The 26,275-nt window shown below is 39.2% G+C and overlaps 1 long non-coding RNA gene across 1 annotated transcript in view; it reads left to right on the top strand.

The window, feature by feature from the left end:
• Positions 1 to 1,045: 1,045 nt before the first annotated feature.
• Positions 1,046 to 26,275, top strand: part of LOC131461028 (uncharacterized) — a 68,034-nt gene continuing 42,804 nt past the window's right edge. Inside the window, exons 1-2 of the long non-coding RNA XR_009240433.1 lie at positions 1,046 to 1,160; positions 1,551 to 1,733. This is a non-coding gene — a long non-coding RNA (uncharacterized LOC131461028). The remainder of the gene's footprint in view (positions 1,161 to 1,550; positions 1,734 to 26,275) is intronic.

Raw genomic sequence — 26,275 nt, 5'->3', positions numbered from 1 at the left:
ACACAAAGACTGCACCACAATACAGAATGGAGATTAGATTACAGAACATATTAATAAAAACACAAAAAGGGATTTTGGTGTGATTCAAAGGCCTTATCATAACAACCCTGTTACACTTGCACGAACATCCTTTCATTCGACCTGCTCTACCCTAATCAAATCACTTGCTATCTTCTCATGTTAACCACTCCTATTCTCCTTTGTTTTTCCCAATCCCGTTGTAGGATTACAGCAGGGAGCCTAATCAAGCACTTGACTGATAAGCATCAGTTATTTGGTCTATTTACCAGTAAAAAAAAAAAAGAAAGAAAAAGGAAAGGTGGAAAAAACAACACCAACTTTTTATCCTTGTGTCAATTTCATATGTCTTCCAAAGCTGTTGGGAAACTGAAAATACAAGCTGCCCCTCATCTTAATTCTACAACTGAGAGTGCTGTGAGTTCGATTGTGTGCTGGCAGGGTGGTGATCGATGGGCTGACTGGCATGCATAATGTAGTTTGAGGGAAGACACAGTATTTATTTTTTTAATTTTTTAGCAGACACCCACCAGATTGACTCTGAATATGCTTAAATCCTCTCACCAACATTACCAGCCTCTTATAGTAGGGAGTGTAAATGTCAGCTGCAGTCCTCAGACCACAGAGACTAATAGTTTGTGGTAAACAGCAAAACAAAGAAGAGCTCAATAGAAGTTAGGAATGAAGTCACCAAGGAAAGGCCTTTGCATACCAGAAAGGATACTGTTCTTTGTCGTTTGTGCAGAAAGCCTCTGCTTCCAAGTACAAACTGCACGTTCTCCCCGGTTTATCTGTTCAGGAGGCTGTATAAACAATAATCTTTTCTATGGTGCATGCAAACAATTAAGGTTACAAAGGTTTTTTGTAAACGACCATCGGCATGTTAATAATTGTGTCAAGTTAGCAACTGTGTTTAGCTATCCTCGACGTGACCGTTCATCGTTTCCGGTTTAACAGGAAGTTTATCTTGAAAGTCTGTATCTGTGGGATTTTAATGCAACTTAACAGCGGTAAAGTACGAAGAAAACGGAAAAACGGTGACAAAGTTCAGAGGAAGATAAACATCACGAGGATTAAGTAGATAATGCATTTAACAGATAACAGTTAAGGGATTATTAGCACCAGTCAAGAGTGACAATCAGGTAAATTGTATTTTATGTCCTTTATTTAATGGCTAGCTATGTGAACGTTTATGCCTGCTAGCTTACTCAGTCTGCTATCACTGCTATGTCATTTGATTACGTCGGTCTTTCAAGATCGATTCAACTTTTTGACCATCAGATGGTAGTTTTTATTTTCAAGTGATTATACATTTCTACATATGGATAGTCATAATTGATAGATTAGTTAGCAAAAACAATATTTATTAAAGTTACCCTACCATCATGTCAAGTTAAGCAACATTTTAGTTTCAGAGAAAAATAAATAAAATGATTAATTCAACACATTTTCTTTGGGGCATACAATAACCATCTGAAGCAAATACACATGCAGTTGGAACAATAAATGTACTACTTTGTTTGATTGGACAGGTTTGTCACATGACCTGAGGGAACCCAGGAAGTCCTTGTTGCTGTGGTGTGTAGCTTCTCCTGACAGAATGGAGATCCACTTCCATCCAGCTTCTTCTTAATGGTATGTTTCCCAGTTTCCAGGTGGAGAAGCATCAGAGAGAAGATGAAAGCTGAGTGGGGAGCGGAACAGGTTGCCACAAGGTAAAATCATTTGTTTGTCTTGTCTTCTGAGGCAAAATAACATATGATAATGATCTTTTTCTTGTTGTTTTTCTTTTTAAAGCTGTATATATTATGTTGCCAGTTTAACAAGCACAAACTAATGAATTCCTCAACTGAACTGTGGTGAGTCCCCATGAACCCATGATGTTTAAAATGATTAGCTACATTTGAAATTTTTTTTACTCTATGGTCCAAATCTGTGACAGAAATTTTTATTTGACTCGACTGCAACTATAAAATACAGTACATTCAACACTCTCAAGACATTTTCACACTCACAAAGTTAAAACAGTACAATTGAGACAAACAATCATTCATGATTAATTTAGAGTGTCCAGTTTGCCTAATCCCCAAGGGAGAACATACAAACTCTATGTAGGAAGCACCTGTTCTGTCACGTTTTACAGTCATTTTTGTGTTCAATTTAAACCCATCGTTTGCAACCTTCATTAAACCTAGTATTCATTTGGAAGTTCAGCAGCACACCTACATTTATGATGTCCTTTCTGAAGCCTCAGATCACATAGCAGTAATATATTGCATAATTCCCACTACATTGTCACTCATCCATCACACAATATCCACAGCTGAAGGGAATATCCATTGTTGACGCAAGTGGGTTTAAAGCTTCTGCTATACTCCTCAACTTTCTCTGCGCCTTATTTTAGCTTAAGTTTATATCCCCCTAAACCAGAAAGTCAAAAGTAAATATTTAATGTCTGACTGCAATTTTTTTTTTTTAAACCTAAGATTTTTGTTCGATTTTAAATATTTGTTTGATTTTGTCCCGTCCCTCTGCTTTTTATTTTTTGGAAAATACAACTCTCCGTGTTTTGAGCTCATAACCTTCAGTCATCCTTTTTGTGTACCCGCTCTTGTTGCCCTGGCATGCAATGGCGACAGTCTCCCAGGGTATGGCAGTGACAGCTTCGTAGTGTCACCTTGGTAAGGGTTGCTCATTGATGAAGGAGGTTGTTAAGTGGAATGGATGTGTGATACTGACACAGCAGGAAGCACGACATGAGATGCCAGTGTCCTACTGAATGTCTTCTCCTGTCTGATGTCATTATGCCATGAACAGCCATGCTTTTGAGATTCACACAGTTCTGTCATTTTTGTTGATGTCACGGATTCAGTACCATCACAGCAACTGAGTGATGGTTGTGGTTCTGGAATTCAATTCCCCAACATTGATATTTTCCATTGATATTCAGAAAAAATATAAAAAAAATAGTTTTAAGCCTCGGACCAGGCTGACCAGCTACAACCATAAAACATTTTAAACATACGGGAATATGGAGAAAAAGGCAATAAGACATAAAATTCTAGCACTGTAACAATGGCAATTAATTTGTAGCCATCTGAATTTTCATGGTCGGAGAACTGTACAACTGTAAGGTTGATCAATCTGATATTTATATCTGAGAATTGCTGGGAAAAAAATCTTAAAACACAGTTGATATCATACTGGCCTATAGCCTATGCACAAGCATACAGTATAACGTTATTTTTTTTTACAATACTATTGCTTGTGGTGAGTAAACCTGGAATAGTTACATAATCATTTGCCACACTGCCGAGCTCTGTGAAGATGAAGCCAGGTGGAAAGGCAAATCAGATCTGAAATGTCTCAAAATGTTTCATGTTTATAAGTGGGGACAAACATTGTTACCGCATTCATCCAGAATTTAGCCCTAATTGAACAATGCCTCCCAATAAGGTGTTCAATCCACAGATCACCTTGATATACAGGTTCACAAACAGCCTTGTTTATTCTGGGGGATCTACAGATCTGCACCTTTGGGAACCTTTGTGACCCATAGTTACCCATAAAACCACTCTTTGCATAAGACTGCAGACATGTTTCAAATGTTTCTTCAGAGAAGTATCATTCCAGTTGATTAGTTTGTGCTTTTAAAACCCTGTCAGAATGTGTGTATGTGTTTCAGTTTCATTGTAAGATCAGAAATTCTCAGTGGCCATGTTTCAGACTAAATACCTCAGTGTGAGTGTAAGCCCTGTTTGCATCAGTGTAATTTGAACACTCTATTCTGCAAGTCAATATATTTTGTGGGATGATTGATGACGCATGAACAGTACATTTACAGTGTAGTACCAGTTTATTTTAGACACAAATAAAAAAGACAAGGATCCATCACTGGTTCGTTAATTCAAGCAATTTCCACTTATGGACAGATAAAAACATCAATTCATATCATCAGCCATTTCTCTCTAATGAACCCCTGTGTCTTTGCCTTCATTTATCTGTACTGCAATTTATCTTCACCTACATCTCCGTAATGTTTCCCTCCATCTCTGCCCATGCTTCCTGCTTCACATCTTCCCTTCTTCTGTATTTACAACCGTGTCTCATCTCATTTGTCGGACACTTCTGTCAAGGCCAACTTCAGAATCTCTTCATAAAGGGAACCAATTACAAAGTGTTCTTTTTTCCCCCTGGTGTGCTAGAGTCCGGTATTACGTGCTGAAGACAGAGAAGTGATGTGTAGCAGCTTTTGTATATATAACATGGCGGCAACTGATGAGCAGCTGTCTTTCAATTTGGGTGTTGCTTCCATTTTAAGAAACTTGCACCAGGAAAAAGTCATTAGGCGCCTAGAAAACTTCCGTTGCTCTGCATGTGTCATCTGGATCATTGGTTGTAGGTCTGTTCAATTCTCTTAGTGTTATCAACTAAAGTTAAATTTTACGTTGGTCAGCAATTTTCTTTTTCCAGTGTTGTAAGAGCAGGGATTTCTTTTGAGGGAGAAACGGTTAAGTGCTAGAAACCAGTGGTGGATGCTGCTCTTTGAAACAGGGAAAGCTCATTTCAGGCCCAGTTATTTATACCTAAATTCTCTCTGCAAACAAACAACTAGACCAAGGAAACATGACAATTATGTAAAACGGAAATGCTGTATGTTTTTATTTACAGTGTTCATGTACAAACAAACGTGGGCTACAGTACATCGCCGAGCAAATAACACACTATGACCAGCGATTTGTCTACAGACTTCCCTTACAAAATCCACACACAGGATTGAGGCAGAAAAGAGCTCCGCTGCCCTGCATGTTTCTGCAACGCTGGCAGTCAAAAACCTCAGAATAAATGGACACAGTTGGCAAGGCTCACAGCTTTCAAACTAAAACTGGGCCAGCAGCGTTTGGTAAATAGTTTTTACGATGTTTTAGAAGAAACTCATATACCTGAGAAAGAATATATGTTTCCTAGTCTGGCAATAAGGCACGAAGGATTGTTAAGTACCTCAATCCTCTGAGGATTTCTGTCAGCGATGCCATGTGGTTTCATTTCTCTTTATCAATGCTTCCTGCAACAGACGGTGAGGCATCTATTTATTTTTGTAGACATTAACCTTGTCTATTGTGTCAGCGAGTGTAATCTATCCTTCAGCACCTGTCAGTCTACAGCCATTTCTATCAGTCCAATTGCTTTAAGTTAGAATTTATGCATGCAGCTGTTCTTCCCTCTCTCTTCCCATCATCTATCCTTTCATCCGCCCATTCATCTACTTTCTACAGTCATTTTTTCATTGCCCGGCGCCCACTGTGTTGTCGCTAATCACTCTTTTTCAGCTTTGCCTCCAGCAACGATTAATGGTTTTCATTTACACTCATTTGGAAGCAACACCTGTGACCCATGAGAGCAAAGCAACGAGTAATTATGCCCATATCTGAAATGAGTGTGTGTGTGCGTGTGTGTGTGTCTGTGTCTTTGCAGTGAGAATAGCAAAAACAATAACTCTAACTTCACCAAAACTCTCCCTGTGTGTGCATGTGCAGTTTGTGTGTGACATCCAGTGGAGCTGGAAGTAATTACACAGATCCTTCACCTGAACTTTGTGTGTGTGTGTGAGTGTGTGTGTACCAGGTATTACTCGTGTTGTGGGGACCTAAATCTGTTTACACAGTCACATTATGCGGACTTGTCTTCCATATGGGGACAAAATATAACCTAATGTAATGTAAATGATTACATGTTAAGATGAAGACCTGATATATGGTTAGGATGAGGTTAAGGTTAGGCCAGTGGTAGTTATAGTTAAGGTCAGGCTCCAGGAAATGAATGATACAGTTATATAATGAAAGAAGAAAGTGTGTGACACTTAAAGGCCCAGTATATCTAACCATTGGGATGCATCCCATTAACTCCACAAACATGTGTGTAAATGAGCTTTTGTGTGTGTGTGTGTGTGTGTACTCTGACACGTCCCCTCATTTAGACTTGAACTTTCCAGCAGGGGTCACCTGTATGCTGCAATAGCGCCTTCATCTGAAACTGCACTCAGTGCGACAACATGCAATCTTTTTTTCAGCTTCAAAATCAACAACTGCTCACAGCGAAGATAAAACTGTCTGGGGGAGGGAAAAAAAACCTGTGATCTGTAGCAATAATAAAATCATTCTGTAGAGCACCTGATGGCAACAGACCCAACTTACCTGTGGGGTTCATTAGTATTTTTCAGTGATTGCTTCTGCAAAGCTATCCTATCTAGCAGTTCACATTCATGTGTTTTCAGATAGTTTGGATGAGAGGTTGCACAGGGGAACTGTGATTCCTGTGAATCACAAATAACTGTGTGGCTGCTCTAATCTGTAAAACATGGATGACTCAATGAAAAGCCAGATGTTCTGCAATGGAGATGCACCGCTCATACATCCAGTGTATCCCCAGCCTTACACACTCCACTGCACATTCATTCAATTGTCAGCAGCCAATTGATTTGCCCTAAGCGTTGCTGAACAATGTTGCCCTGGCCTGCGAGGAATTACATTTATTTTTATTAACACTGTGAGCCTTGGATATATTTATTTCTGAAGAAATACTATTTGGTGACAATCGTCCACATCCTTCCTCCTTTTGGTTTTATCATTATAAGATTGTAACAGAATTGTTTGACCTTGGCAGATGTTTGGGCTCCATTTTATGTCTTGCATTTTGTCTTCTTCCTTCACAGAATAACTTTCTTTTAACGGCCTTCATTATCCCTGCTTCCTTTTCATTAAAACACATTTGTATTGGTTCTCTCCCTTTTAACCCTTTCTTAATACTTTTTTCCCCCAGTTTTACTCTTTGTTCGGCCTTTTTAAAAAAAAAAAAAAAATAGTTATATCTTTCATCAGCCTGGCTGGAGGGTTATAGATCGAGATGGTAGGAAATATGAAGGTCTTCACTTCGAACAGATTCAGGGTTTACTCTGAAGCTGAACAGTTGGAGTGCATCTTTTGAAAGGACATGCAAGCACAGTACCGGTCAGAAGGAGGGGCATCCGGCGTGGAAAAAAAAATCTTTCAAATATGTGGATTACTGACAAAGCAGGTGATCTGCAGTGGCAACCCCTAGAGGCGGAGAAAGAAAGTGTTAAATGATGGGTGATACATGGTCGAAAGCAGACCCACTCACCGTTGAGGATTAACATTATTCACCACCTTTACATAATGGGAAAGTTAACTTTTTCTCTCAAAGTGCAAAAAGAAAGGTTTTACAAGATTTGGTCTAGATAGACAGTAAGATCTGACTTTATTTGATTCGAACTCTGTGATGACTTGCTCTCTCTTTCCCTATGTCTTTTGTTTTTCAGTTCTGTTTTTATTGTTCATTATGTTTTAATTTAAAAAAGAATTTCATGAATGAAAAAGCAATAAAGTACAAGACACTCCCAAAGTCATGTCTGATGCAAAGTTCTGACAATGCTTTTCCCAATAAAAGGAAAATATCTTTTCATATTGAACTTGATTGAATCTACCTTTTGAAGACGTGACATTATAAAATGGCACATTATAAAAGTAACACCCTTAAAAGGTAAACGAGGTCACTGCACTTCAGTTGAAGATTGTGTTATTGATATATTACTGACCTTTAATTCAAATTTAATCAAATAAAATCCCTCTTTGTAAGTCTGCATGTTATTTTCACTTCTTTTTGCTTAGTATTGTTCTATTTTTTTTGCACTGAATAGGGTTACACTTTAAAATGTTCATTGTACCAGTTACCGTGACTATAAATATTTTCTGATTCCTGAATTAATGCAAAATTTGATGTGGCCTCACCTTTTTGACTTTAGAATTATTTTCAAGAATACCAACTAGATGACTGTCCCTGAACTAAGCCAGTTGTCAGGTCAGCTTCACAAAAGGCTTAGGATATATACCTGCTATTTAGCCACATATATACATATTGTGTGTGTGCTCGTAGTTACTGAAATATATCCTAAGAATTTGCCCCTTAGCTGCCCATACTGTTTGTGTGAGAATTGTACGATGGCGTATTAGGACCGCGCATGAAGGAATACATGTTTTTTTTTGCCATGACGAAATTAATTCGAGAATAAAGTTGGACATGTTGACCTTAATCTTTTATCTGAACAGTCAGGCTCAGACGTGGTTGGAATGTGAATGTGAGTTTCTGACCTGCTGAAATTCTTTGCTTGCGTGAAAGAATATCACAAATATCAAGAACTGAAGTTTGTGAACCTGGACACCCTGTGTCTGTCCTAAACTGCAAGAAGAGAACTTTATTCTCAAACTTTTAAGTTTAATCTAGACATGGCAAAACAAATAAAAATATTTATGCTGGAAATACCTTCTTCACATTGGAAGAAATGCAGAGCCCATTGCACAACGGCAGACAATGTGCCCTCTTGGAGTATCTCATCAAAATGTGTGCAGAAATCACATCTATAAAATCAAATAAAGCAACATCTCTCAGAACACATTTAACTAAAACGCCCTGATGTTGCCTTTTTGCATTCATCTTGCAATTTAGCGCCCTCTTGCTGGATTGACTACATGTCGTTGCATCTATTGTTTCTCTGTTCGTGGTTGTTTCCCATTGACAAAGGCTTTGAAGTAAAGGACGGATGGACATTACCACATGTGCATTGTGGATTGTCTGTGTAAAGTAAGCAACCCGTGATCACCTGAACCCAAACATACATTTCCCCCAGCAGCTGCCCTTGAGCAAGACTCTGAACTGTGCTGTGCTGAAAGTGCTCTGTAGGAGTGTGCAGCAAGTGAGACAGGTCTCTGAGGGTTAACCCCACACACTTGTTTATAAGCAAAGAAAAGCCACAGCATACTGTATATTGTTGTTTTTTTCACCCTGCTTCTTCCCTGAGCTCTTTACAGTGATATCTTTTGTAGTGTAGACAAGGTCTTTCTGTTGCTAGCAGAGATGCAGGTGAGAGTCTCTGAGGATTTCAATAAAGAGGAGTTGAATCGAAATCAGCCACAGCCTCTGGGTTGTACAGCCGCAGGCTCAGTCCTGCAGGGATTTGGAGTGTGTTTTGCCGTGTGGAATCCATCATGTTGGATGATTGAAGTCGTATACCTGTGTTGAGATGCTCCCACAAGACTCTGGCTATATGTGTGTGTGTGTGTTTGTGTATATTTGTTACCTGTTTAAGACTTTTTTGGCATAAACACTGACCTTGTTCTCATGGGGACCAAAACCCAGTCTTAATAAGGCAGAACCTAATTTCTATGGAACTGGTTAATTTTGGGGCTAAGATTTGAATTGGTTTTGGTTAAGGTTGGGGTTAGGCATGAAGTGGTTTTGGTTAAGGTTAGGTATAAGGCTTTGTTTAGGCTGTCCAAATGAGTGGGAGTCAATGTAGTGTCCTAAACGGAATAGCTCTGCAAACCTGTGTGTGTGTTTGTGTCCACAGGTGCAGTTGTGTGTGTACATGCAAGACTGTGGACATTACGTTTTCCTGAAAAATGGCTGATGTTGATTTAGCATGATTATTGTTTGGCGCACAGTAAATGACAAACACGCAGTCGGTTTTCAAGCGAGTGAATTGCCCCGGCTCTATTAATATTTTATAAACCGAGAAACCCCTTTGGGATCTGCAAAGGGATGTGAGGGAAAGTTTGAGAATATCTGTATGCTGGAGTTTGTCTAAATATTTACATATATAAATAGCACACACTTGTGACTTACTGCATTTGTTATGGTAAGAATAGAAAGAAAGTGTCTTTTAAACCTGGAACAGAGAAATTAAGCCTTTACATGCATTCATTTTATTATCTCTATATTAAATACACGCTTTTTGTCGTACCAAGACGCTTAGATTAGTTGTTCAGATTGCATTTAGCCCTTTCAGTACATTGCAATGTTAATATTAACAAAGACAATATCACATTATTAATTTAGATATTTAGACTTTTACTAATTTAGAAAGAGTGTGTATTTTGAACCCATGACACAACTCAGATCTTCAAGATCCAAATAATGGCTCTGTAAAAAAAAGGAAAAGATTATTTTGTTTTCAAATAACTTTTCTCAGCAAAGTTTTTGAGTTCAAGGTTAGAGTGTGTGTGAGAGAGTATGAGACTCAAGGAGGATTTAATGATACTTACTAAACTGTAGAATTGTTACACCATACACACATGCACTGTTGCTAACACACATGGACAAGCACATACACACATATTTGGTATAGCAACCAAATCCCTTTAGATCTCACTCTATCTGATATTCCGTGGATGGATAGACGGGAATATACAAGGACACACATAGTTGAATTTACTTACTGCACATCACATACTTTAATTTCAAAAATCCTTTCCTTGAAATCTTTGGTGAAGCTAAATAGAAGGATTGGCAGTCTAACAGAGAATCTGAACCAGAGTGCTTTAGTCACAGAAAAAATAATCTCTGAAATTTCTGATGCACTTTCACCCCTGCACAGCTTTGTGAAAAAATATCTAGACTGCCGCCACCACCAGGGCCAAAATAATCCATAAATGCTCTCTTAAAACTTTAGTTAAACCAAAAAGTTCCATTTCAAAAACTGACTAGCAGCATGTCTTTTGAGACTAGCTTCTCTGAATAATTCAGACCGCACTGTGAACACTCTGCATTCTTCATCCAGTCCTGAGAGCTGCTGACAGTGCAGTTTGAGGTCTCTGCTCACCTCAGTAACTGGGAATAGCCAAACCTTTCCTACTCATGGCACAATCTATGACAAAAGGTGAGTGTTTAACTTATTCAAGAGTCAGCATTTGGGAAGAAAACCAATTCATGCAACAAATTCACTACTAATTACAATACAAAAACAAATTTGTAACATAGTTTGTGTTGGAACAAGCTTAAAGTGTCTGCAGTTCTTTCGGAGAAATATTGTTTGCGTCGCTTCCTTATTTATGTCAGATCTGTTTATGGCGGACGGGAGCAGGTTTTTAATCAAATACACACAGAGGACGCCTGAGGTTTCAGTCTTGCCTGCCATGGCCCAGTGATGTGGATTCTGCTAAAGCAGACTTGTATGGTGGATCAAAATGTACCTCTGGCGACTAACTTTCACTGGCAGCTCTGCTCCATAATCACAAGGTGATAGTGGAGATCTTTGTGGAGCCACAAAGGGAAGAACGTGCTGAGGATGAAAATGCAACCTATTGTGTCGTGACCTCTAGACATTGATCCCTGGGTTCTTCAGGCACTTTTGATTTATATGGACACTTACTTTTATGTTGTTCTTGATGTCTTAAAACAGCACCGGTACCTGAAATGAGAAATTGGCATTGTGATTCAGTATAGAAACCAGTGCCATACTGCCGGAGTATGTGCTCAGTTAGTTTAGCTATTAATAATATTGTGAGGCATATCATAGATTCAGGTTGTAGGGTTAGAAGATTCAAATTCAGGGGAGAGCTAAGTGGGACTATACTTGTCCTGAAGGACATGTTCTACTGGCTCCATTCACTACTGCATAGTGACAACGCTACATGATAAGAAGTATATGTGAAGACATAACACATCGTCAGAAACCTTAAGTCTAGGTGAGAAAATGTTATATTTTTGCATATATATATATATCTGTCCAGTGAAGGTAAGTCCTCCTATTAGCTTTTACCTGACTTTGCAGTGTGAAAAAATCTCAGCTAGATTTCTCTTTCGGTTGGTCTCCATTACAGATCTGCTGTGCATTAGTTATGATGGATGTCTTCCTGCTCTAGTTAGGAGCAGAGAAAGACAAGAAACGAGACCATTCACTTCCAATTAATGTCATCCAGAAAAAGTGCTCATGGCAAACTCACAAATCTGGCACCATGCCCTTCTAACAAGCCTAAATCAATTAAGACGAAATGATCATTTACCAGTGTAATTAGCCTACGCATTAATGGTTATTACTACAAAACACATTTATTCGTCAGTTCTCTTGCTCTCTTTATCAACCTCCCTCCTAAGACCAGGCATTTGATGCTAAATGGGAAGTGTGCAATCAGCTAAATTGAATTTAATTGATTTATTAATTAGGCACATTTAAATGAGTCGATAATGAGTCCATTATAGAATAAAAGGTGGGTGGGGACTTTGGGGTGTCCCATGGGTGTCAGGGGTTTATTACTAAAAAGGGAAATTTCAACTTGGCAACAGAGAAATACCCAGGTTGATATAATCCCTTATTCTCTCCATAACCCAGAAAAGCTTCACTCCAAGGAGATAGTCTGAAAAGTCACCAAAGTGTCTCTGAGAAAAAAAAAAGTAAATCATACTTGATGGGACTGTGATCCTGTCTCCATTAAAATACAGCAGTTGTACTGAGCACATGGTAGCCATCTCTGAGCATCAGTGTGTGATGGTAAAAATATATATACATATATATATATCCCACATGTGATTGTGGGATATAACAATTAGAGTTTATTGGACAGTATATTGGGCCCCTTTAGCAAATGTTTATTTTCTGAAAAAATCTACCAACTTTTTGAACAAACCTACCTTCTTTGGTGAAAGGTACTGGCATATTCTCTGCAAGCAAGACTATTTTTTTTAGCTTATACAGTTTATTTTCCTCAATGTAACTGATTTTAGTCTCCACTAATAAGGTAGTAAAATTCAGATTTTTTTTTTCTCTCATCACAAGGCAACAAGGTAAACATATGTGAAGGACACCATCAATCAGTCTCTTATATGGACAGTGTCAGCTTGAATAACTGGTAAATAAGTCTGGCAAATAGGGGAGGCTGGCTACAGTAATGGTAACTGACTGACTCTTCAAGTGGCTATAAAACAGTTGAGATGCTTTGCAAAGTGATGTGAATAGCTTCAGCTAAATTAATTTAAAAACTAATCTAAACAACTGTATACAAGTTAATTCAGAATGAATTAGCTATTGGGTGTGGGACTTATTTAACTAATCCCACACTTATAAATTGAGACTAATAGCTAATTTTTGTAGCCAATGATATGCAACAGACTAAACATTAAGTGGATACTTCACTACAAACGGGGGAACAGACAGTTGTTTGTGAGATTTAAAAGTTTACAGAAATAGACAGTAGACAGTTTTTCACCTTCTTTGAATGTTACGACCTGTAAACCTGTACACATAAACATTCATTTAGAGTTCATCCTTTCAGGCTCCATCTGACACTTTTAGTTTACTAACATGATGAGTTGTGTAGAGCAGAATTCTTACTGAAGACTAAAGATTGATGAGGCAGTAAAATAGTGAAACGGGGAAAGAAAGCAATGTCACTCCACAGACACATGCAAAAACAAAAGTCACAGCAGATGAAGAAGAAATGAAAGAGTCACAAAATGACACTCTGAGTTACATTAAAAAAATATTGAAAGAAGGCGACAGCAAATTAATTCACCTATAGGTGCTATGTTCAATACACAGAGGTTTAACCAAGTCGATTGTCGATTGTCAAGGACCTCCCCCCCGTGTCGATTTTTTGTCGATTTCTGCCCTTTTTTTTTTTTTTTTAAAGCAGCAGTGCGGAGGGTGGAAAATATTCTACTCTGTACTACTTAATTTTAGGCTCAAAAACATGGCTTTAATGCCCAATATTGACCATCAAAGCAGTGACCGACAACTAAAAGAAACAAAAAGAGATCAATCATCCTGTTCTAATCACAAATAAAATAGTTGATAGAGATGTGCGGATGAGCTGTATTGTCATCCGCACCCGCTGCTAAATATCAATAATCCACCCGCAGCAATGGTTTTTTTTTTCAACAAATAATACCCGCACCCTCCAGCAACCCGATCATCATTCATTGTAGTAGTCTGCTGAACATAATATGTTGTTATGGAACACAGTAGCTGCGCAGATCCTCAAGGTCAACTAATTTCTGCCTCATTTCAGATCTAGTCAATATGTTAACCTACGTATTATTAATTTATTTATTGGTTTATTTATTTAAACCGAGACCCACCCGCTCCGTGGATTATTGATGTCCGCGGGTGTAACCCCCAACCGCGCATCTCTAATAGGTGAATTTATCTCACCATTTTGGCCTAGTTTTTGTTCAAGAACACAAGCATGTCCACGTGTGTTTGGGAAGAAGGCGAGTGCGGAGTCTATTCACTATTAATCCCGCAGCAGTGAAAACTCTCTCCGCTGGCACGGATGTGGCAGTGATGCAGAGGTAGACTTTCGTAGACGCTCGTTAAGTGTCCACCAGAGTGCAGGATCTTGACTGGGTGAGATGCCATCTTCATTTTTGTAGTGCACTTTATGATGTTTATTTGAATAGGCAATGTAATAACTTGAAAGACAAAATGCAATTCACAAATACACATGAAAATCCCACAAGCCCCGCCCCCCGACATTTTGAATCTATTTTTTGTGTCGATTGTCGGTCGTTTTGTCGAAAAAAAAAAGTCCCATCCCTATTTTGATGTGTGTTGATGCTGACATTGGTTGTAATGGTGATGGCAATTGTGTATGATGGCAAACTAGTTTCCACATGTGATTGAGTTAATCAGAGTTAATCCTCTCCCATTGTATCACCTGTTGTCCTATCCTATCCTATTTACTCCTCTCCTATGCTCAGAATACTAAAATGTAATGAATCTGTTTGTGTCTTTCTTCAGTTCAGTATTAAGGATTCCAGGTAATAGTCGAGGTTTACACACATCAACACATCAATAGGTCGTCTACCTGCATCGCACAGGGAATTCCACAGAAATAAATGCTGTTGATTTGTTCAGTGATTCTGCTAATTGTGTTTACTGGCTTCAGCATTAGGATTCAGTGGCACTGATTTTGTTTGTTCACATGCTAATCATGTGGTTTTAACGATTAAGACAATTTTGTTGTTTATGTGGCTGCAGAATCACAGCGCAAAAGTGAGGTGCAAGGCACAAATGGGGTTGTATTTAGGTGTGTTTTTGGTGTAACATCATTTAAGCCAATCATAGTTTTGCTTGTCATTGCCTTTAAAATCCAGGCGTGCCTGTGCCTGGCACATTGCTATTAAAATGGCGAATGCAGGAAACTGGAAATGTGAACAGTTCTCATGCTAAGGAGATGGATAAATGCAAAATAAAAAAAAAGAAATCAGAGCTTAAATTAGTGTTTAAAAAGAAAGGTTTAAGGAGCTTTAAAGAAATTTGCCAAAGGCAGGTTTGAAGTGAAAAACAAGCAGTAGACTTCGGTGGTGATGTGACAGGAGCGCATGGTCTCACATGATGAGCAGCTGCGACTTTAGCTGCACTTTAGATGAAACCTAGCGTTGGCACTAATGTGTGAGACACTTTGCTTGTTTGTATTTTCATTCTCAGTTTAATCAGCCACATGAAGAGAAGAGACAGAAGTACACTAGTAGATATGAGTCCTGTAATCTTGTGTTAAGGATGAAGGATGCGCCCGTGTCTGTGTGCTTTTACGCACAGGAGGGGGGCTGCAGTCTCATCAGCCGGCCCCCCCATGCTAATAAGTCCTTGGCCGGTGGTCCCTCTGTCCTGTAGACTGCACAGGATAAAGAAATTACATTCAAAATGCATTTAACTGATAAGGAAGAGGAGGAGGAGCGAAAATGTGTCCTTATGTGTGACACAAGGACAGTGTATGTGGATTGTGCACCCGTCTATGTTGTCACAGCTAATGCGCGGCTTAGATACACAACATGGGCACTGGGCGCGAAAATAACAACTGTACTGGTTGGACACGACTAATGACACTTGCACTGCAGTTTGTGCTAGGCGTAAGTTTGAGTCTGAGTTTGATTCACCCACTCTCGTCCCAAATTTCTTTTTTTCTTTAACATGCATACAGCCACATACACGCAAAACCACCACTCCTTCTCCACAGGATACCCTGTCATTGTCTTCTTCCTTCAGCCTGTCTCACAAATCCAATTTATTCTTTTATTTCGGCACCACGCCAGAATGTCTTGCACCTCCTGCTTCAGGCTGTGTTTAAAAACTCTTGTAACCTTGACCCTGCCTATTGTCACAAGCATCTCTGGGGAAGTCAAATCCGAGGTCATATCCACCGTGGCCTGTCATTGGGTGAGCCAGGCCTGATTTTCACCTCCATGCTCCTTAATTGGCTCAGATGGTGATGGGGGACAGTAACGGGAACCAAAGAACAGGAGGAAGAAGGAGAGAAGGAAAGGTAGAAAGATAAGGGGCAAAATAAAAAAATACAGTAAAGACAGTAGAGGATTCGATGAGGGAACGCGTTAACGCAAAAAAGAGGTAAAAGTAAGTTAGAACAGAGGCAGATATGACAGAGAATGAAATGTGTCGATGGTTTTAACATGAAAGTAACAAACATTACTAATCTAACCACAACACAAGACAGACTTGCGAGTAGCCACTGCTTCATAGGCTGCTTGAGTAGCCTATAAAGTAGCAAATAAATGCAATTTTTAGACCAGTTGTCATCCTGCAGTTGACACAAATAGCAATATCAATAATGAATGAATAAAACATTATCACCGTCATGCAGGATGCAGAACAGGAAATGAAAGGATAAATGAGAAGCACACAATAGAAGAGCGCTTAATTAGACATTGTACACCACCTCTGTTTCTCTTCTTTCTCTTATTTGTATTCAGCTTTCCTCTTTCCTCCCCTTGCAACTTGTTTTTCATGTTTGTCTCATCTTTGTTTCGTCATCTCTGTCTCTTCCTATCGCGCTCCTAATGAAGGTGGGCCTCAGTAATACAGATGGTCATTGGAGAGTTGAGGTGGGCAGACTGACATGGTTACAAAAACGGACACACACAAAGGAAGATGCAAGTATACAGAGCCAAAGGAAGGTGAGAGTTGAAAAGTTTCGGAATAGTATGACATGCAGAAATAGCAGAGGAATGAAGGGAGGAAAGAAACAAAAATAGATGGAAAATGAAGAAGAAAATCAATACATCCAAGTAGTATCATGGCCAGTTCAAATGCTTGGTCATTTATCATCCAAACTATTACACTGTTATCCTTTAATAGTTTCATTACAAACATACATAGCACTATGAGTTTATGACTGAGCGTGAAATAAAATCCTCACGACCTCAACAAAACATCCTCTGCTGAAAATCTTTTCTTTTTTTGTAATATTATTATTGTTATTTAAATACAACTTCCTACAGTCTTGAAAAGTGGCTCTGAAAAGTTTTCTTTGCAGCTGTGGTGATGAATTTTAAGTGAAATGAAACAACTGGTGTCCTTGTTTAAGTCTTAATAATGATTTCTTTTTTTTAACTGAATTTAGTCGATTATACAATAACTTATTCTCTGACAACCATGAATAATTGTGTGTAGAATGTTGCTGGAGAAGACATTTTGATGCCAATGTTGAGTCACTGTCCACATGGCACACTTTAATGTTATAGTTCCTTTTTTTATTTTATCTGTTATCATGATATTTCCTAAGGAGATCCAGCCTTAGCCACAATATACAGTTGTTTGTGTTTGGCGACTGTATATTGCAGATGTGTATTTTGGAAACTCCCTTTCTCTAAACAGTCAAAATTCTTCTTTAGGACATGCATTTCAGAATATGTTTAAACTTTACTTATTCAGATATTCTGCTCAATGTTGACATAATGCACTGCATAATGTCTGCAGATTAACATTTATGCTGCAATTTCCCACATCTCATACTATATAATGAAGTGTATTGGATTCACTTCTGGTGGCTGGGAAGACCACCGATCTCATTATCATGTTCATGAAATAGTTAATTTGCTTTGTGACAATGTGCATGATCATGCTATATGCAGACCAGACCATCGGACCAGGCTATGTTCAGGTCATGCCGAGGTTGTGCCCATAATGCAGCCTCAGATTTCTGTTCTTGGCTGAAGAAAGTGACCTGATGCCCCTGATGTGCATTTTTTTTTTTCCAATAACCATCTGTGGTTGCTTTCACAAAGGTGGAAAGTTAAAAAAGAACAAGGCATCAAACTACTTATCAAACATTTAATCTTAGTTAAATTTCTCGACACCTGATGTTCTTTGCTTTTTTGACAATGAACAAACACTCAGCAGTTTCTGAGACAATAGATGTTACTGTACAGCATTTGGAGGTGGCCAGTGTTGCGTGTCGCTTGGACGAAATCCAGCTGCTTAGTGATTTCGCAACATCTGTGCAAGTGAACATATGCTGCTACTTGTGCCCCCTGTCCACTTTACACTGTACCAGTAACCCCTGACAAGTGGACGGCACCACTCTGAGTCAGGCACATGAACTACTTTGTCACACATTGACACAAATTATGACTCATAACAAGCCTATCCAGTTCAAGTGTTCACTCTGAGATGCTTTTCCGTTAATGAGGGCAGTGATGAGTGGCTATCCGAGTTCCCGTCCTCATTCTGTCAACAATAAGCAGTCTGATCTGTCCTTTGACTTCTCATCACACAAGGTGTTTACAAACACAGGCCTGCTGCCCACGGACTGTTTTTGTCACTGCTGTGAGTAAACAACTCTTGAGTTTGAAAATTACAAACGCTCATCAGTTTCATAAATTAGCCACAAATCACTGAGATCACATTTCCCCCAAATCTGACTCTGAATCTACGTTATTAAGTATATTCCACTGCTGCCATACAATGCACAAGACAAATCTTACCCATGTATAGCATTGTTTTTGCTGAATATAGTGTAAAACATCCTTGTCAGGGAGGATTTTTCTGACACTTGAAAAAAGCTAATTATTTTTCATCATTCATTCATTGTCTGACCGCTTTATCCTCCACATGAGGGTCACGGTGGGCGCCGTGTGTCCCGGCTGACATGGGGCGCAAGGTGGGGTACACCCTGGACAAGTCGCCAGGACAATCTTCTTGCTGTGTGGCAACAGTGCTAGCCACGCGATCCACCGTGTGAACCCATAATCATCATTATGTAAAGCAAACTAACCTCTATTAAAATGCAATGTATAAAATAAGTGCCACCATAAAAATGAATTAGAACATGGCCTTGATACTAATTAGTGACTACTGTGGACTTGTGTGAAATGCAGTCCTCTCAGCCTCATAAAGCCAGCATAACACTTAGACAATATTTTGTCTTCTCTTAGCATACCAATCTTGTATTTAATTCTTCTTTTTCAGCCATCTATTGTTTTCATTTATGCCACCACTCTGTCTCAAAACAGTGCTGTGTTTATTATCCCTTACCCTTCAGGCAACTCTTCAGCATGGGCAAGAGCAGTTTAGCACCATTTAATGCAAAGTGTTTACCAATATGTTGGAATGAAACCTGGATCGATAGTGCATCTCTGTTCCTCTAAACGTCTTTAACACCAGACTCCCGACGCCACTCTCAGGCTTGTAATTGTTTCTCTTGGTTTTTGTAGAAAATCAATCCAGCAATGATTGGATCCCCCGTCCCCACCCTATCTTAAAGGTCCCATTACAGCCTTGGTGATAACACGCGTATATATTGGTTGTCAAGTTGTTGTTTGTGCATTTATTTTCCAATTAGTATTTCCTTTTTCATTACTCCTGTTTTCTGAATGACTGACTGATCTCCCTGAATGTATAAAAAATCCCAAAACAAACAGCCAAACAACCAAAGAGCAAACAAGAGATTCCGAAAAAAGCAACAAGGTCCACACATAATTCAATTGTTGCTATCCAAAAGTGTTCAACAGGCAAACGATATTACAATCTCAAAATCTATTTATTTTGTGTGTTTGCAGTTGTCTTATGGCTAAAAAATAATTTGGCTACATTTAAAAATCTGATTTATAAGGGTAATATTGTGTTTCCCCATGTTGACATGCAGCACCACGCAATGTGCATGAGGTCACTGTGAGATTACTGCAGTTTCAGTGTTAGATTAGCTGTATAATATATTGTGTTTGTTCAGCTGAGGTTTAAAATATCAAGATTTGGACTTCACGTTTTATAGGCATTGGTGGTGAATGTGAATGGATCCTCAGAATAGGACTAAACTGACTTGGGTTTGATGCATGCATGGTTTTGGGTGGGATTTTGTTTCAAGTTCTGTCCTCTTTTATACTGGTCCTGAGCCTGTCACTTGTTCAAAACATCCATCCGAGTACACAAATATCCCTCCCCCTGTTTTTTAATAGTTAGCCTCATACCAAAAAAACATCAACACATGCTGCCTCAACATATGCAGCTTCTTATTCTGGCCGTTACTGCAGTGTCCCTCACTTCACATTTCTCAGTGCTGTCCTGCAAGACATATTTCTTTGACTGTATTGGATCAAACAAAGCCTTTGTAACATCCATCTGTCTCATCTCTCTGTATCTGTATTTTGCTCATTTCACCAGCAGCAAAATATGGGCCTTGGGAGAGTCATGATCTTTGAGCAGTGAGTAATGAAATAAATCTAATCGTTACAGAAAATCAGCTTCTCTTTCACTCAGACTGGATAGTGTTTTAGTTTATTTTACGTAGCATTTTATTTTATTTTTTTAAAGGCATTCAAAATATTTATTAACCACAGAAATGCTAAGATAAATATGAAAAAAAAACAAATTAACTGCAAAAAAATTCAGATGCCACAGGTCATCTATTACTCAGTTAAACCGATGTTTAAAACCACGGATACTTTTCAATGACACGGGTGACTGTAATGACAGATGGAGACAAAATGTCCCCCCCAAGATTACAAATGTGTTTTGATTTATTCACACATTAACATGACTTGGCACCGTTTATTCACTGAATACTAAAACCTAAAAACATCGTAGTCTCAGAGTGCTCACCACACTCATCCACACAAAGCAAACAAAAAACGAGTTAATCATAAATTGTGAAGGACATGCAAAAAAATTACCAAACACATGAGGTGTGAAGAATACTCAGGCTGGACATGATTGCAGCTGCCCCTACACACACACTCACACGCACACACACACACACAGAAAGAAAAACACGTGTTAGCTAAGAAAAAATAATAATTGACAATGAATACTGCACTCTTAATAGTCTAATTATTCTTGGGAGCAAACAATTAACGGTCTCAAGTGGCTGGTTTTACAAATATATATATATATAGATAGAGATATAATTGATAACGAAGGAAGGAGTAAGGGCTAGAAACAAATGCTAAACAAATTAAACAAAAATCCCAGCTAACAAGCGCAAACTCAAAACTGAACGAGCTTAATTTAAAGCAAAAGTCAACCGAGGAAGATTTAATTAAAAGAAACAGATTCTAACTAAATGAAACAGCAGTGGCAATCATCATCTACAATAAAACAAATGAAAAGCTATTTAGATCACTGAAACGAATGTTTGATTCAAACAAATAGAGTCGGCGTTGTACCTCAGACACGCCACTCCTCACAGGGGAGAGGACGACTGGCACACAAACGGGAGCCAAGGCATATGCACATTTAAACATCTTAAGGAGGAGGGAAGGCGCACAGGAAAGTACACAAACAGTATTTTTAGATACAAATTTACGTCAAGCCTACCAGCGTGTTTCACAATCAGACCATTGTGACAGCACACCAGGAAGTTGAGAGCAGTGAACTTATATAGGCTAATCAGGCTGATTGAAATGGAAGTGGGAGTGTCAGCCCAGCAGTCCACTGTGAAGGACACAGGGAATTTTCTTTCATGCAGGTGTGTTTCATGGACAGTATGGGCAGGACCAAGGAATTCCCCTAATCTCTGAAACACTTACCGATACCGACTTTGGATTTTGTTGCAGCATAGGTAGCTGTTGCCAAAGGGCCAGCTTTCCACCAAAGGGCTGTTCACTGCCTTCTTAAACAAGTCACATAAACCCTCTCATTAACCAAAGATTTGATTGAAATGAAAGACATCCAGTGCAACTTTTGTGGACATGTGCATTCCCACATGCAGCCCATCTGGACAATTTCAGGAACACGTCCAGGGATCAGCAGGGCTCTGAAAGCAGGTTTAGGCTCTGTTAACTCCACAGTCAAAGTGCACTAATTACTTGGTTGGTTACAATCGGGATGTGAAGAGGATTTTAAGCAATACAGTAAAAACTGCTCCAGAAAATGATCTCCCATCCTACCTTTAAGAACATGATTATGAAATATTGAAAGTGCATAGCAAAGCAAATCAAGGGGTCTCTGAACAGCTGCCCGACTGCCCCGGATGTGATAGTAACATGTAGAAATAACTGCAGTATTCTAAAAGAAAATCTAAGTGGTTAGACCAAATTCATATTGACTATTGTTGAGTGAGTAAACATTTGTGCCTGATGTAAGAAAGTGCCAATAAAGAAGTCCTTGATTCGCCCCACTCACAAGTAAGAAGGTCACTCTCTGATCTTGATGTCAAACTTAAGGTGACCAAAATCTGATTAGCTCATCCTTTAATCCTAAAGTGGACATTTGTGCCAAATGTGAATGGACAAACAAACCACATAGCTCTGTCTCACTGTGTATTCACCCGTCATCCCTTCTTTCCCACTGGCTAATAGCTGTGCATTAACAATTTAAGTTGTTTGCCTTTTTAGTCACGCCAATTGTAAGATCGCTTTTGGTTAGGCAGTAGTTTTAATGAGTTTCTACTTATCCCACCGAGAAAAGGCAGGAAGAGATACTGCTCCTTTTCTTGCTTTTTTTTTTCTATCTATCCTCTGTCTTCCTGCCCTCCAGTCAATGTATGACTACTGAGCACTTATTGTTACAAATTTATACAAAATGAATAATATCTGAGGCATTTTTGTGTGTGTGTTTGTTACACATTCATTTTCTAGAAGGACAGTACAATGGCACAGTGGTGAACACTGTCACATTCACCTTTAGAATTAACCAAACCACAGTATGTGGGAGGAGAACCACTACTGCGGTACTCACCTGTGATGGAGGGTTTAACTACTGTATTTGAAATTTGCACAAACCAATGTGTTCCACTTACTCGAAATTTCACGTTAGTGTGAAGAAGCTCTGACCAACAGAATTTGCAAATGATTACTCTAACCTAATTAAAAAGGCAAAATGAGTTCAGTGGAATGGTCTCTGAGGGTGTTAGTGATGCACTGTATTTTGGTGCAGAAAAAGGGGGTGTAAGAGAAAGGCAAATAATGATGGGTACAAATACAAATGATTGAGACTGAGAAGAGTTGAAAAGAGGGAGAGATATCATGGATTTATTTTTCTTTTTTTTAAGAAAAGGTGGCAAAATAGTGATGACAAAAAGAGATTAAAAGTGACAGTGGACAGAAAAGCAGACATAACAGAGAATAACTCAGTCATAAAAGGAGAGAGGAAGATAAAAGACCAGATGAATATGACTTAGTCATCTTGCCCTGACTGTCAAACTTGTCTCAAAGTCATTCCTTTGAAAATGTTACAAACAGATCAAGACCCCTAACCAGCCAACATGCTCCTCTTTGAAGCCAGATGAAGTAAAATGTCCTCTTTAATTCTGCTCTCTGCCAACTTTAGTTTATATTTGATGCATTTCAGACAGCTGTCTGCTCAGTGCAATGGTTCACGGGTTTTAATTCCAGCAACATGTACAGCTACTAATATTAAAGAGAGCAATGCTGCGTAATTGTGATTATATTAAGTGCTTCATTGAGGATTCTTGTGATCTTCCTGTGCAAGACAACAACAAGGTTTCAGCAGACAGCAGCGTAATGTCTACATGCAAAATTAAAAAGGAGATATTGAACATCAATTTAGATTTCTGTGTGTGTTTCACAGTCTGTCTCACAAGTGTTTGTGTGTGCGTGTGTGGTAAGTTAAAGATAGCTCTCGGGGTAGATTTTCCCTGATTCGTCTCACTGATTGTTCACATCTGTCTGTGGCTAATCGGTGGAACATACATTTTTATCCCCACAAGATAGGGGCCTCATTCCTTTCTTCCCTCCAACCCACCATTTAGTGTTGATCACAGAGTTGCGCTTCTGCGTTACCCTTGAATGAAAGGGCGAAGCCAATTCTTTCTGATACATTCTCACATTTGACACGGAAATATACTCCTCCGCCATGAGGCCAAGGGATTCTTCGTCGTCCTCATCATCAGCTAAGGTCAAATGTAGATTAGAATTGTTCTCCGGTGCAGTCGCTCTTGCCGATTTCATCTGCTTCATCTTCTAGTTCTGGTTCAGAATCAGAAGTCCGATTGGCTTCGGCATGACCAGAAGCATCTGTCTTCTTGAAGAAGTACTGCCACTATTTAGTTCTTGAGCAATGTGTTCTTCCTGATCCATCTTCATTCAACAATGAAAACACACACAGCTTCCTGAAGTAGCAGTAGTGATAACTATAACTACTTCAAATGCCGGAGCGGCAGCCATGTGTTTCCTCGTTAACATGCAGCTGATTGGCTGAAAAAAGAACAAGAGCGCTTGAATAGCCAAATAAACACGGTGTGCTAATCTGCGCTAATCTGCTATGGTATCCCCCACCCCAAACTAGGAAAATCCTCCCATCGGGAATTTCCTCTTAAAGAACCCAAATTCAAATACAAAGTTTACGGTTTTAAAACCCCCAATACTTTTATTTGAGTGGCTTTTTCTTGATTTCAACATGCATGAAAAATGAAAATCAAATATTTTTCAGAAGAAAAGGTTTACAAGACTTGGACAAGACCGGCCGACTTTAGCTGGTTTTCTGCTGGCTACTCACATATACTGTTGAATTTTATGGGCATTCCATGTTGATCAGCCCAAATTAACCATATGCAAAACATAATTTCGAGAAGATTCTGATATTAGCAAGACTAACGGAAAACTGTATTGTTACAGTATGTTTGTATATCTAAAGTTTCTGATGCACTCAGGCTCATGATCAGCGATGTCCTTATCATACTTGATTATCATACCCCACCTTTTGGCTGAGTAGCACTTCTCCCAGGTACACCACTCCTTATCCACAGCCACTTTGAGGCTTTCTCTGCTGCCTCAAGGTTGTGCATGATTGCCTGCTTTTTGTGGACACTTATGTTGCTCAGAAAGCTTAGCAGAGGGTCTGGCTAGTGGATCCCCTGCATCCAACCTTAACATGCAGGCACCATGTCTTCTACCCTTTTCTGCAGCACTCATCAGCCAATGCAGCTTATTTGGCTGTCTTCCTCTCAGTCGCTTCTTCCATGCGGTCCTCCCACGAGACAAGTGAGCTCAAGAATCACCACCTGTCTTGATGTCACTGACAGAAGGGCAATGTCTGGTCTTAGAGGGGTTGTGGCGATGGACTCTGGGAACCAGAGCTTTTTTTCCCAGGTCATCAAATAGCTGCCAGTCATAGGCTATTGTTAAGAGACCCATTGATGCCCTTTGTTGTTGACTGGGCTTCTCTCCAGTCTTGTTACAGGGGATGTTGGTTTCTGGTGTCATTTTTATAACATAAGCAAACTTGAGAAAAATAATCAATTGGCATTTGTTGCAGAAACTTGAGAAAATATTATGACAATAAATAAATCTTTGACACCGTTTTGTTATTTCCATCCACAGACTGTCTTTCCTTTGCCTTTCTCATCTTGATAAGTTTTCTCTCTGTTTTGTCCTAAGTTTTTTATGAAAGTCTTGTCTCCGTCTTATGAGCCTTGTCTCATCCTCTTCACGATTGCTTTTTCTTTATTTGTTTTTTTGCTGTAGTTTCTTTGGCCTTTTCATTGACAGCTTCAGATTCTGTTATCCAATCCCTTGTTTTCATTTATTCCTCTTCCTTTCTTAGACTTATTCTGTTTTCAGTCTCTCCTCTTTTCAACTTTTCTCTGTTTGCATTGTTTGTCCAAGCTCTCTCTCTCTCTCTCTAATCGCCTGTCCTTTGCTGTCTGTTGACAACAGACTTAGCATTTGGATTACTGTAATGGGGCTTGCATCACCCTCATATGATCAGCCATCTGGGGTTAGGTGCCTTTTAGTTTGTATCTCCCCCAGAAGAGTCAACCAAGAAAGCTAAGCCGGAAAAGCAATAATCTCCCAGCACTATAGCCATTGTCATTGTCTCTGATGGCCTCTGTGCTAAAAGGGGCTAATTGATGTGGCCGCCAGCTTATTGCAGGCCCTAGGAGGAAGCGGATGATTGTTGATCCCAGCATATGTAGGGTAAGTGATGTGAAGCAAAGAAATCTTTACTTGGAAGTCGCTATTTCAGCCCTCAAAATTACTACCCTCTCAAAGCAAATAAAGAAGGGAGCCCAGATGACTCAACTTCACACAGTTTGTGATATTGTCTTATGGCCTATGATTCATTTGGTACAGCATCTGGTTGTCATGAGCATGGATAATTGGTGCCTATTTATGGCATTGGAATAGCAGATATGAGGTTTCCTCGAAATAAACTACATGGTAATGAAAGACCACTTATTCCAGAGCAACTGTGTGGCTCACTCATGTGTGGTTT

The sequence above is a fragment of the Solea solea genome, chromosome 6 (assembly GCF_958295425.1).
Source record: "Solea solea chromosome 6, fSolSol10.1, whole genome shotgun sequence".
In the NCBI taxonomy this organism is placed as follows: Eukaryota; Metazoa; Chordata; class Actinopteri; order Pleuronectiformes; family Soleidae; genus Solea; species Solea solea.
This window is presented reverse-complemented; position numbering and strand designations above follow the sequence as displayed.